Source organism: Carassius auratus, unplaced genomic scaffold (assembly GCF_003368295.1).
Source record: "Carassius auratus strain Wakin unplaced genomic scaffold, ASM336829v1 scaf_tig00023612, whole genome shotgun sequence".
Lineage (NCBI taxonomy): Eukaryota > Metazoa > Chordata > Actinopteri > Cypriniformes > Cyprinidae > Carassius > Carassius auratus.
Window position 1 is genome coordinate 250,001 of NW_020525285.1, and position 13,709 is coordinate 263,709.

The following is a 13,709-nucleotide window of genomic DNA, read 5'->3' on the forward strand; positions in this document are numbered from 1 at the left end:
TATTAAACTCCTACTTCTTATTTGTGTCTGTGTTGTTAATTTATTACTGTGTAGGACTAACTCCCGACAATACCCCGACAATTTCACTTGAGTAACAAAGAAATCACTCAAGGAAATACAATTTGGATGAATCAATATGTTAAGGAGTGTATATTAATTAAAATACTTAAGCAAATGATCTGCACCCTTTACACTCTTTTGGTTATACACTGTTAAAAATGTATTGTATTTTTACAGGAAACTCCTGGCAACTAATTGCCGTGAACTTACAGCAAACAATATCTTACTAAGACATTGAGAGACACAGTGACTGATATTTATATAATTTAATGTAAGTTTCTGTTAGACTGTTATAAAGATCTCGTCTATTTATTAGCATTATTATTAGTACTTTATTTCACTGTATACAAATATAGACTCTGTATGCTGTGTACTTCTATTATGTATATTTGTGTTAAATGTTCATTTAAATGTTGCAATATTTTTTTTTACCAAGCCAATAAAGCTTATTTTTTATTTTAATTAAGACATCAACATCTTAACCTCTGTGAATTCTCAATAAGAACTTCTGTAGATGCATGACAGAAATAAAATCATTCTGGTTAGTATTACTACAAGTGAAGCTGGTGATGCTGTTTGTGGAGTTGTTCATTCAGATCTTGAGAGATTTAAAGTCTTGTATCTTCAGTTCACCTAGGACTGTGGCTGAAGAAAGTTGTAGTTTGTGTTATTATTTCTCTTTCTTTCTTGCTTGATCACAGCAGGTGTTTGAATGACTGAGAGAATGTTGCAGGAACATTTTACTAACCTTAAAATAACATTACACTAATATGGAAACTGAACCTTTTTATGTTCTTGGAATGTTACAAATCAACGTTCCTAGAATGTTGAATTTTTAAAATCAAAATTAAGTTGAAAGAATGTATGAGAAACATCATACCTTTTAAAAAGTTTATTTTAACGTAAATAAAACTGGACTTTTTATGTTAGAAAGAATATGAAAGTACCAGTTTTAATGCTATCCCACAATGCTTTGTGGTGTCTGTAAAATAATGCTTCTAAAGTGTAGTTATAATAATATTACAGGACTGTAAATCAATTTCCCATCATGCATTTGCATTTACAATAAAAACCATGAATACAGTGTATTGTTGTAAAATATATGGTAAAATTACATCAATTGCTAACAGTGTACCTCTTGTTTAAAGTAATAAAGTAATATGTTGACGTAGAAAACAGTTGTGACAACCCCATCAATTCACCAGCAAACCAATGTGTTCTTACCAATTTACATTTGAGCCAACAACCTGTATTTTGACAAACCACTGTATAAATTAACTAACTTTAATGTATCTAAACCAATGTATGAGCTAACCAATGTATCTAAACCAATAGTTGAGGAAGCCAATATATAGCTGAGTAAACCAATATATAGTTGAGGAGAACGATGTACCTAAACCAATATATAGTTGAGGAAACCAATATATAGTTGAGGAAACCAATATATAGTTGAGGAAACCAATGTATCTAAACCAATATATAGTTGAGGAAACCAATGTATCTAAACCAATATATAGTTGAGGAAACCAATATATAGTTGAGGAAACCAATATATAGTTGAGGAAACCAATGTCTCTAAACCAATATATAGTTGAGGAAACCAATATATAGTTGAGGAAGCCAATGTATCTAAACCAATATATAGTTGAGGAAACCAATGTATCTAAACCAATATATAGTTGAGGAAACCGATATATAGTTGAGGAAACCGATATATAGTTGAGGAAACCGATGTATCTAAACCAATATGTAGTTGAGAAAACCAATATATAGTTGAGGAAACCAATGTATCTAAACCAATATATAGTTGAGGAAGCCAATGTATCTAAACCAATATATAGTTGAGGAAACCAATGTATCTAATCCAATATATAGTTGAGGAAACCAATAAATAGTTGAGGAAACCGATATATAGTTGAGGAAACCGATGTATCTAAACCAATATATAGTTGAGAAAACCAATATATAGTTGAGGAAACCAATGTATCTAAACCAATATATAGTTGAGGAAACCAATGTATCTAAACCAATAAATAGTTGAGAAAACCAATATATAGTTGAGAAAACCAATATATAGTTGAGGAAACCGATGTATCTAAACCAATATATAGTTGAGAAAAAAACCAATGTATCTAAACCAATATATAGTTGAGAAAACCAATATATAGTTGAGGAAACCGATATATAGTTGAGGAAACCAATATATAGTTGAGGAAACCGATGTATCTAAACCAATATATAGTTGAGGAAACCAATATATAGTTGAGGAAACCGATGTATCTAAACCAATATATAATTGAGGAAACCAATATATAGTTGAGAAAACCATTATATAGTTGAGGAAACCAATATATAGTTGAGGAAACCAATAAATAGTTGAGGAAACCAATGTATCTAAACCAATATATAGTTGAGGAAACCAATATATAGTTGAGAAAACCAATATATAGTTGAGGAAACCGATGTATCTAAACCGATATATAGTTGAGGAAACCAATATATAGTTGAGGAAACCGATGTATCTAAACCAATATATAATTGAGGAAACCAATATATAGTTGAGAAAACCATTATATAGTTGAGGAAACCAATATATAGTTGAGAAAACCAATATATAGTTGAGGAAACCGATGGATCTAAACCGATATATAGTTGAGGAAACCAATATATAGTTGAGGAAACCGATGTATCTAAACCAATATATAATTGAGGAAACCAATATATAGTTGAGAAAACCATTATATAGTTGAGGAAACCAATATATAGTTGAGAAAACCAATAAATAGTTGAGGAAACCAATGTATCTAAACCAATATATAGTTGAGGAAACCAATATATAGTTGAGAAAACCAATATATAGTTGAGGAAACCGATGTATCTAAACCGATATATAGTTGAGAAAACCAATATATAGTTAAGGAAACCGATATATAGTTGAGGAAACCAATGTATCTAAACCAATATGTAGTTGAGGAAACCAATATATAGTTGAGGAAACCGATATATAGTTGAGAAAACCAATAAATAGTTGAGGAAACCGATATATAGTTGAGGAAACCGATGTATAGTTGAGGAAACCGATGTATCTAAACCAATATATAGTTGGGGAAACCAATGCATATTTGAGGAGCCCAATGTTTACTCGAACAAACCAGTGTATAAAGGAGCAAACCCATATACACTTGATCAGACCGATGTATCTAAACCAGTATATGTCTGGTTATACCAATGTATCATAAACCAATGTGTTTGTCATTGAACCATACATTCAACCAGTAAACCAATCCATATTCACACAATATACATGAATTATTTCCTGAACGGCTTGCCATAATCTGATTATCCACATAGATTTTATGAAGTGGATAAATGTTAAAGCTATTGTTGATTATGTATTGATGATAGACATGTCGCAGTGTTTTATATTTAATATGATGAACACTCACAGTTCGGTATTCCGCTATTAATGCTGTTTCTTCTGGTTAGTCTCAGCGTCTGTTTCTCTCCTGGTCCTGAAGATTGTCTCTTGCTCTCTTGGTTTGGCATTTTCCTTTTTCTTTTAGTTGAATTCTCGGTGATGGTCTGTGACGCTCCACAGATCTTCTGCCATGATTGAATTTCTTTAAAAAATTTTCATCATCTGTTGAAAAAATGAAGATAATATAAATGGATGTAATATAGAGCATCATAGTGTCCAGAATTAATAATAAAAAAGCTCTTTACATCACAAAGATTAGATTAACATGGAAAATATACTTTTTCCTCAGATCTTGAGAATAAATTTGAGCAAGCAAGAGCGTTCAAACGAACTAAGTGTATTCTGTGACAAAGACTGTAACAGTCACTATACAATATATCAGTAAATATTAATGTTGTGAGGTGGTTCAGGCTGGAGGATTGCTGAAGGACTGAAGAAACATTATCAGAAAGATGGTATAAAACTGTACATTTCTTGTCTATTACCCCCCACTGCCACTTATACCAACGACAGAAATAAGTACAGTTATAATAAATAAATATGTGGGAGAGTGTTGTCTATATTGTGCAATAGGTTAATGTTGAATCAAGACCAGTAAGCACATTATTTATTACTGAAGTGGTTTAATAACAATATTTCGCTATGGTTACACTTGAATTGGTTACAAAATAGATGAAGGATGATAAAACATATAGCCTATATATATATATATATATATATATATATATATATATATATATATATATATATATATATATATATATATATATATATATATATATAATTCAATTGCTAAAAAGCATTTTCCGATACTTAAAGTACTTTTTTCTAAACTCTTGACAGAGCAACACACATACATCACACAATTAGCCAATAGGTTAACAAAATGTGGTTTTGGCCAGAAAATGAACTATTTTCTTAAGTGTGTGATGTATGTGTGTTGCTGTGTTAAGAGTTCAGAAAAAGTACCTTAAGTTTTGGTAAACGCTTGTTAGCAATTAAAAAAAAAAAAAAACTGTAAGAGGGAAAACAAACAAACGAACATAAAAATACATAGTTCAGATTTCTCCTGTTAATTTATCCCTCAAAAATGCTTAACAATTGTTACATTATTATTTATGTAGATATGTTATTTTCAATACTTTTCTGAGTTGCTGTTGTTGCAGAAGTAAAGGCTTTACACTATTTAGTTTGGAACATCAGGACTTCATTTCTCTCACGCTGTGTTTAAGCATTTGTAAAAAGATAAGAAAGATCCATTATTTTGGTACAGGGTAAGCTTGTAAGCATTTTAGAAACATGTTGATTGACTGAATATTGTTTGAAAACAACATGAACTGTTAGTGGTATGATCACAACATCTGTGTGTAGAGTTTTGGAAATGTGACTACAGATTGGACAAAGGGAAACAATGAAAAAAATAAATAAATTAAGACTTATTGCCAATTAAGACATATGGCCAAGTATGGTGACCCATACTCAGAATTCATGCTGTGCATGTAACCCATCCGAAGTGCACACACACACAGAGCAGTGAACACACACACACTGTGAACACACACCCGGAGCAGTGTTCATCATTTATGCTGCGGCGCCCGGGGAGCAGTTGGGGGTTCGATGCCTTGCTCAAGGGCACCTAAGTCGTGGTATTGAAGGTGGAGAGAGAACTGTTCATGCACTACCCCCACACACAATTCCGTCCGGCCCGAGACTAGAACCCACAACCCTTGGATTGGGGGTCCAACCCTCTAACCATTAGGCCACAACTTCCCACAGATACATGTCATCTGGGGGAAGTTACTACCGCAAATAAATGTCATCTAAAGTGTCTATTTATAGCTTATGGTAGACAACATGTTCATAAGGTCAAAATTCATAAACAATTTTTTATGTTATAGCTAGTTTAAAAAAAATCGATTTTGTGATTACAGCAGCATCAGAGCTGTGTGTCTTAATCACACATTACTTTATTTGAATATTAATACCCAGCATGATATTCTGAAAGAAAATGCTACTGTTTCAACCCAGACACCAAGCAGTTTTGGCCCAGATCCGGCCCACATCTGGCCCCCATGGATTTCATGCCAGATGTGTGTCGAAACTGCTTGGTGTCTGGGAACAGTTAACACAGGAACAAACAAAACTTTCACACGCATCGCTCTAATTTAAGGGTTGTGTGGGGTTTTTTCATCTAGTTATCTTTGTACATTCTGTTTAAATAGAGACACGTATAGCCATAAACTATCACACTTTCTTTTTCAGTTCTAGGCCAACACTTTAACCGCCACACACTCTCAACTGCATCTCTCTTTTTTATCTTAACAAGAAATGTGTTGTATTTAGACGTGGCGCCTCTGTATCTGGAGTTGTCACTCGGAGAGGAAACAGGTGCTAACTGCCACATGAGCTTCAAACAACAGGAACTACGGTCTGATGAGACGTGTTTAAGTTAAATGTTAGAAAAACAAACGTTCCTGTCCTGTCAGCCGTTTCACTGCACTTCAAAACAGTAAATCATTTTGCAACACAATGGTTTAACTGATTCGGAATTTCAAAAAGCTCCATGTTTCCATCCAAAACTGGAATATCGCATAAAACATTTGCGAATAAAGCACCGTTTCCATGCAATGAGTCAAAGTGAACAAAAGAAAACTAGGAGATTGAAAACTAGGCCACTTTATAGTGCAGACGTACACATGACACAATAAATGCGCTCATTGCAGCATGACCAAAACAACATGAAGATGGTGGGAATTAAATCAGTGCACTGTTAGTCAATTTATCCCGTCTCATAGCACATAGTCACATGACTTAATGTGCACGAGGAATACAGTTTTTTATGATCGATATGACAATTTTTACAATACTTTTAACAAGTTTCCGAAACTCTTAACACAGTTAGCACAACATCCGTCTGTGTACAATTAACACATTTCTTGTTGCTTTGACACAAAATGCATACAGTTAACATACATTTAAAATGCTTGAACTTCTTTTACACACAAGCTCAAACAAGACCAAAATGAAATTTTACAGTCAAATTTACAAATGCTTTCACATTTACAGATAACATCTTTAAGACTAACTTACAACTAACTTACAAACCTAGAAGTTTGGGAAGATTAGATCACATTTATTTATTTACTTTTTATTCTACTGTGGCTTTTTCTGTTCTGTAAATTTAGTATTTTCACATAATGACATAAATTATAAATAAATGAAGTATTTACTGCAGCAATGCTGTGTCTGTCTTTGTTCCCCCATAAACCGTTCATAAAGCTATCTGAGATGGGTCATTCAATTTTTGCACTAATTTTCTGAAGCAAAATCAACAACATACATGCAATAACTAAACCCCAAAAGAAAAAGAAACTGTAGTGTAAAACACAATCTGATATGATCAATGCAATATACTGTATATTGTATAAGGATAGACCTGACACATCACATAATGCAGTTTCTGTAATTTCAGCTGATGTTAGTGTTTTTATGATATTGTGCTATGATTGACTAAATGTTCCTGTTGAATGAGAATATGTGTTAGTGTTAAGAATAATAATTTGATTTTGAGACATTTTTGCAGTGTTTTGGTAGATGTAGTGTAATGTGTTAGGGTCACTGTAAAAAATGCTGGATTGTTTCAACCCAACTTTGGTTCAAATATGGACTAACCCAATTTTTGGGTTAAAAATGTAATTACATAATTTAACCCAACATCTGGGTTCGTCCATATTTGACCCAAATTACCTGTTTTGTCACTTGTGTGTTGTAGGTCTGTTGGTGCGTTAAGAGTTTAGGGAAATTGTTATAGATATATTCCTTTTTACAGAGTTCAATTTGATAGAACTGTTGCAATAAATTTATGAACTGATGTAATGTTAAACATTTTCTTTTCCATTAGGGTCATATAATTAGGGACGCTAGACATGTCCAATATCCGAATAGTAACTACAAAATTGTTCCTAGCAATAATTTTGATCAACCACTTAGATATGTTTTTGTAATTTCGGATGCCTCTGAAATATGTCATACCATTGAAATTACCTACAAAGTTAAAGTAAATAGAAAATGGCATGCTTTCAAGGACGCACATTTCTTAATTTATAGATGTGAAGATAGTCACACAGTGGCATTTGGATCAGCTCACGGGTCTCGCATCCAGTTCAAGACAGCAGTCCAAAACTGTTCACAGTAAAGTTCAGGTCAGGGATTAACAAAGTCTATCCGACTAGTTTGAGAAGAAAAGCAAACGGAAACTGGTGTTTTCACAGGAAGGGGCCAGCAACCAATCTGGGGAGGCACAGAAACCTTCATTATATCAATATAAAAATATACTTTATTTAGAATAAAGTACTGGACTGTTTTGATGCCTAAAACTCAACTGAATACAATTAATTTAACTGTAATTTAGATATAGCCTATAGTTGTGAAAATGAATATTTTTTGTATTATTCTTCACCTACAGTTATTTTAACAATACATGGTAAAAAAAATGAATCGTGGGTCTTGTAATTTTCTCAAGAATTTGAGCTGTTTGGCTGTATACAGTCTTTTAAATATACTAAATACTCAAAGTCACAGAGTTTTGAAAATCAACTTAAAATAAATGAGCATGATACATTGTGTCATAATTGGATTAATTCAGGAGATTCCATTAAAAATACAAGACTTAAAAACTACAAGATAATTAAAGATAATTAAAGATAATTTCTCCATAGAATTTTAAAGAGGCAATTTTTTAAATAGAATTCAAATAGATCGCACATTTCTGGCTCGTGCACATAAGAGCTGCTCTTCAGTCGTATGTGAAGACGGCGCTTACAAAAGCCCTGAAGGAACGATTGAAATAATAATAATAATAATACAAAATTCTGATTCTACGATTACATTAACCATGGAACGTATATATACATATATATACGTATATATTTTGGGGGATGTTCAGCATCCTAAACTATTTTTGGTTAAACTACTCTCTGTAAAACTCATAACAGACATTAAAGATGCTTGTTTTATTCACCTTGTGTTGAGCTGAAGAGAGATGACCCATCCATCACAACTCTGAGATATTCAGCGAACAGACAAGAGTTCAGTTCTAAAGAACAGCAAACATGCTGAACGGACAGTGTGTGGTTTTTGGCTGACATTAGGTGTAATGGAGCCAATGGACTTAGGGCAGGGCTACAGATCTGCCGCGGGGGGCGGAGCTGAAAACAGACACGCCCAGGCCCATCCAGACACTTTCTGCTCCCGTTAGTCACTGACACTCATGTTTTGCGTACAATCACAGATTAAGTGAATTAAATGCAATATTTGTTAAATACACAGACGTTTCAGAAACATTTCCACGAGAAACAGAAACACTGTTAATATGGCTACTGCTTAATACAGCGCCATCGTTTCAAGAATACAGTTCAATATAGTCATATTTACTATTGAAATACTAATAAAGTGGAGTATATACGCTTTTATCAGAGTTGTATGATAAACGTGACTCAATACAACAGTACGGCTACAGAAAAAAAATTATTCAAATAAATTTACCCTTCAAAAAACACAGATTTGTGGTCATTATTGGAAATGAAGAGGTACGAATGAATCTGACCAATCAGCGCTCCTGCAGTCGTTCTGGAGAAACTGATTTTCTACATGGAGTAATAGAGACAGATCTCAACAATTTCAAATTGATTTTTGGCTCATTTCAGAACAATGAGAGAGAGCTGAATTTGTTACTATTGAGCCATCAGTTTTAACAGATCACAAAGACATATTTATTCAAATTAATGTGTTAGCTTGTCAATCAAGTTGAGACAATATTGAAAGTTAAATAATAGTCCATTGAAACATAATGATGTTTGTCAGCAAAATAAGAATTTAATTGTTAAACATTGGCATCAGGCTTCTTTGATTCCAGAGCCATCTTTAAATAAGGAAATTTGCTATATTGTATGGAACCCTAACCCTAAAAAAATTAAAATAAAATGAAAACAATATAATTAATCGAATTATATACATCACTTGTAGAAATAACCAGAATATGTCAAGTACTGAAATATTAGAAGTTGCTACACAGCAGAATGAGCTGGATAATATTCATGAAGAGAAAGCTATTAGGTCAAGACAAAAATGGATGAAGCAGGAGAAAAAAATTGGAAATATTTATTTGGTTTAGAAAAATAATAATAAATGGGTTTACTAATGATAATCCCAAGGATATATCTTGTTTTGTTAATCAATTTTACATTTTATAGTCCAAATAATCGTTCTTATTTTTTTCTAAATAATCTATCAACCAATATTAATAGGATTAATTCAGATTGCAAACAAAAAATGAAATATTCAGGAAATCAAAAACTGTATGTTTTATATTATTGATTGATTTTTATAAAGCATTTGACACTATTGAACATCCACTTATGTTCAGAGTGATTGACTTTTTTTGGTTTTGGCCATTTTTTGTCAAAAGGCAATTCATACACTTAGTTCAGTCCAGTTGTCTGTCAGAGATTCGATAAGACAAGGATATCCTATATCACCCTTTCTCAAGTCATGGCTGCTAATGTCATAAAAAGCACGTTTTCAAGGAACTTCAGTGTTTGGTAAAGAGATTCAATTTAGCCAATTAATCGATTATACTACCTTTTTTTTTTTTTTTTTTTTTTTTTTTTGTAGAAGTAGTGAAGAAATTAATTAAATTATAAAACGTATTGAAGAGCTTTCCAGAATCTCTGAATTGAAGTTGAATATGAATAAGTCCACAGTGAAAAACGAAATCACTGAATCTACTTATTGGTGAAAGATACCTGCAGAGTTGGAGGAAATGGGTGAAAGTCTTTTAAGACTTTTTATTTTCTTCTTCTTCTGTTGCACATTAGCAACATATTAGTGCACTGCTGCCTCTCACTGGTTTATTCATGTCATTGGTTCTTTTGTGGCTACTTAAATATTTTAAGATACATATTTTTTACTCACCATTACAGTGATTAGTGTTCTCTTTGGTTGGGCACTTTGGATTTTATTGATATTCTTCTGTTTATTTTATTTTTTCAAGAGACATAAATCATTAAGCAGACTCTGTTTAGAAAGATATTTTCCTTCAAATTAAGCATTTAGTAAATTGATTTGTGAATATTAGTCAACATTTACAATATCATTATTGATCATGAATATCTTGAGGATGTTTCTTAATATATGAAATAGTCCTGTCATATTTGTGGTAATATGCTGATGTCACACACAGACTTCATCATTCAACACAGGAATCACATCAATATTAACAATTCAATCTAGTTTATTTTTTATAAATTGTAATAACCATTTTATTTTCTCCTTTTATTGAGCTGCTACTGACAAAAGAAAGCAAATAACATTGGAAAAATAAAAACAACAACTGTAAAACAAAGCAATTGCATAATTTATTCATGACGCAATGCACTCTGGGAGACAGTATATTCCACAGACCACAGATTAAATTAAATTAAGATAACATAAATGGCTTAAGTAAATTGAACTCAAAATAAGTAAGGAATACTTTTAATACATTAGCAGAGATTTAAATGACACACAAGAAGTTTGCACAATTTAATTAATTAAACTAAACAAATTACTTTTTACATTCTCTCTTAAAGATTGTTTCCTGAAAGAAATTTGAATATATGTGTTCACTACTCATTGCTGTGCATATAACCCACCTGTTTTGCATAAAGCCTAAAAACACACTTTGCATGAAACAGCTCCCAGATGTGCACCAGCTGCAATCAAAGCTTTAGTGATGAACTCAATCAACACTCATACTTTGATATTACTGTTATGGTACTTGTTTCTACATCTGTTTAGACTTCTGTTGAGTTTCCTGTTTCCTGTGAAAGTTTGTAGTTCTTCTGTTTCATTGGTTCTCTTGATTGTATCCCCAGATGTGTCTGAATGGTTTATTACCTTGTGTATGTAAAGCCCAGTGTTACAATCAGTCTTTGTCAGTCGTTTTTCATGTTACTTCATTCATTATTCAGAAATGCTTTTGATGTAATATTTTGGCTATTTTTTGTACAATAATTTTTTGTTTACTTTTGTGCATGTAAAAAAATAGATATTTGAGTATATTTCATTTTAAAATATTTTTGATAATATTTTTGTATAATTTATATATTTGTACATATTTTTGGCTATTTTTGTATAATGTAATTGTAAAACATTTGATTTTATTTTTAATATATTATTATTTTATATATTATAGATGTTTTATGTTTTTTCTTATTTTTTCTATTTTTTCTTTCTATTATTTATTTTTTTATATATATTTTTTCTATTTTTGATTTATATTTCTGTATAATTCACTTTTTTTAATAGTTTTGTATACATATGTTAATATACATTGATAGCATAAAAACCAATTGTATGAATTAAAATCAACTATTAGTTTACTTAGATGGCGCTGTATATCTATATCTATATCTATCTATATATCTATATATATATATATATATATATATATATATATATATATATATATATATATATAGAATCAGCCAGGTGTAATATTGTCTGTTATGACACTGATGGTGATCATGTTTTTCTTTGCACTTTGCAGTTCTTTACACCCTTTTGGCCTCTAAATAAAATATTTTTTGTAAGAAATCTTCTACCATTGTGTTTTTGAACTTAACTATGAACTTGACAATTGTTGATACTGATAGTATTATTATGGATATATATGTAATAATGCAATACAATAAAAACAATAAAGAGTATACAGCACTTAATTTAGTGGCTGGACATGATGGAGAGTTTTCTGCTGGTTCAGATGAAAGGAAGCTCAGCTTTCTGAAGAGAAAACACGCACAACTTTCAATCTAACATCAGATTTCTGCATCAGTTCTAATCAGAACATATCTCACCTCATCTGTGAGCGTCTCTGGTGGTCTGTCTGAATCATGGTAAACTATGAAACACAAACAGACATCGATGAACCTTTATTCAGTTAAAGAAGGATACAGTGCTAGAGCTGATGATGAAATATGATTTTAAAGATCATAAAGACTTACAGTTTGGTTTTCCACTGTTAATGCTGTTGTGTCTGACTCGTCTCGGTGTCTGTTTCTCTCCGGGTTCATCAGATTGTCTCTCGTCCTCTTTCTTTGTCATTTTTGATGTTTAATTAGACCATCAACTCATCTGACATGCATTTCTCTTCATTCTGTTTTAGCATCATATCTGTTGTAAAACAGTTGAAATGCAATTTGGAATTAAAGTTTGCCAGTTGTTAATAATTTGTCACCTTGGAATTATAAGGTTGACAGTTTTCATATTATTATATAATAACATATTTATGTGATGTGTACGCTGTGTGCATTTTGACCATTTTAGTTTCTCTCTGCGGATGTCTATGGAATGCAAAAACTGCTCAGAACGCAGAGCGCATTGTTTAATACACATTTACATTCCAGTTGCATTTGAATAAAACATCATCATATATGTTTTATATTTTTATATGTTTTATATGTTTTCAACAGAAAGATGAAAGTGTTTTAATGACCTTCGCTGAGCAGAAGAGGATCCATATTCAGTCCAGCGCTGAAGCTCTCGCAGTCGAACACACACCTAAGGCGTCTCTTCTGAACTGAACTGGAGAGTGTTTACATGTTATTACAGAACATTTTCTTATCATCTTCAGCCAGCTGCACACTTTGCAAACATGTTTCTCCACCCTGCTGCCTCAGAATAGTCATGCTTTTCTGTTCAGGCAAGGTTTTTATTTCTAGTGCTTGACCAGTGTGTTTTACAGTAACTGATACAAGTTACTGATATATTATCCAGCGGATAAGATAATGGTGATATAGTAATTAAATCATGCCAATCAGAACACAAATTGCTGAAATTAGATTCACACTTATGTTTCCACAATATCATTTTAAACATAACATGCTATATTGTTTTCACCAGACATTGCATGTTTAATTCAGTAAGTGTGTTCAGTTATCAACTAAATAAAAATGATTTTGCATCATAGCATCATATTGCCAGATCTTTGGCCAGATCAGAACAGTTATTATTGTGTTCTGTGCAGTACTCAGTAAATAAGCTATAGTTGTTTTTCCCTGTGATCAGACTCAGTTTAGTTCTGCAGTGCTGCTGGAGTCTGATATCAAACTAAACCACAGACTGAACGACAGAT

At 32.0% G+C, this 13,709-nt stretch overlaps 2 long non-coding RNA genes across 4 annotated transcripts in view; both read right to left on the bottom strand.

Annotated features, from left to right (window-relative positions):
- The window catches only part of LOC113077949 (uncharacterized), a 14,021-nt gene extending 5,317 nt beyond the window's left edge, over positions 1-8,704 (bottom strand). The window contains exons 1-3 of one of the 2 annotated variants that reach the window (XR_003281419.1): positions 8,559-8,704; positions 7,630-7,828; positions 3,507-3,700 (exon numbers count right to left, since the gene is read on the bottom strand). This is a non-coding gene — a long non-coding RNA (uncharacterized LOC113077949). The remainder of the gene's footprint in view (positions 1-3,506; positions 3,701-7,629; positions 7,829-8,558) is intronic. The other variant, XR_003281418.1, reaches the window with a different exon arrangement.
- A 2,225-nt stretch (positions 8,705-10,929) lies between these two features.
- Positions 10,930-13,217, bottom strand: LOC113077950 (uncharacterized). Of its 2 annotated transcripts, XR_003281421.1 has the most exons (5): positions 13,071-13,217; positions 12,580-12,748; positions 12,433-12,476; positions 12,294-12,358; positions 10,930-11,473 (listed from the first exon to the last, which is right to left on the bottom strand). It is a non-coding gene; the product is annotated as an uncharacterized LOC113077950 (long non-coding RNA). The 2 variants fall into 2 exon arrangements; XR_003281420.1 differs by lacking the exon at positions 10,930-11,473 and having other exon boundaries at positions 12,277-12,358.
- Positions 13,218-13,709: the final 492 nt, after the last annotated feature.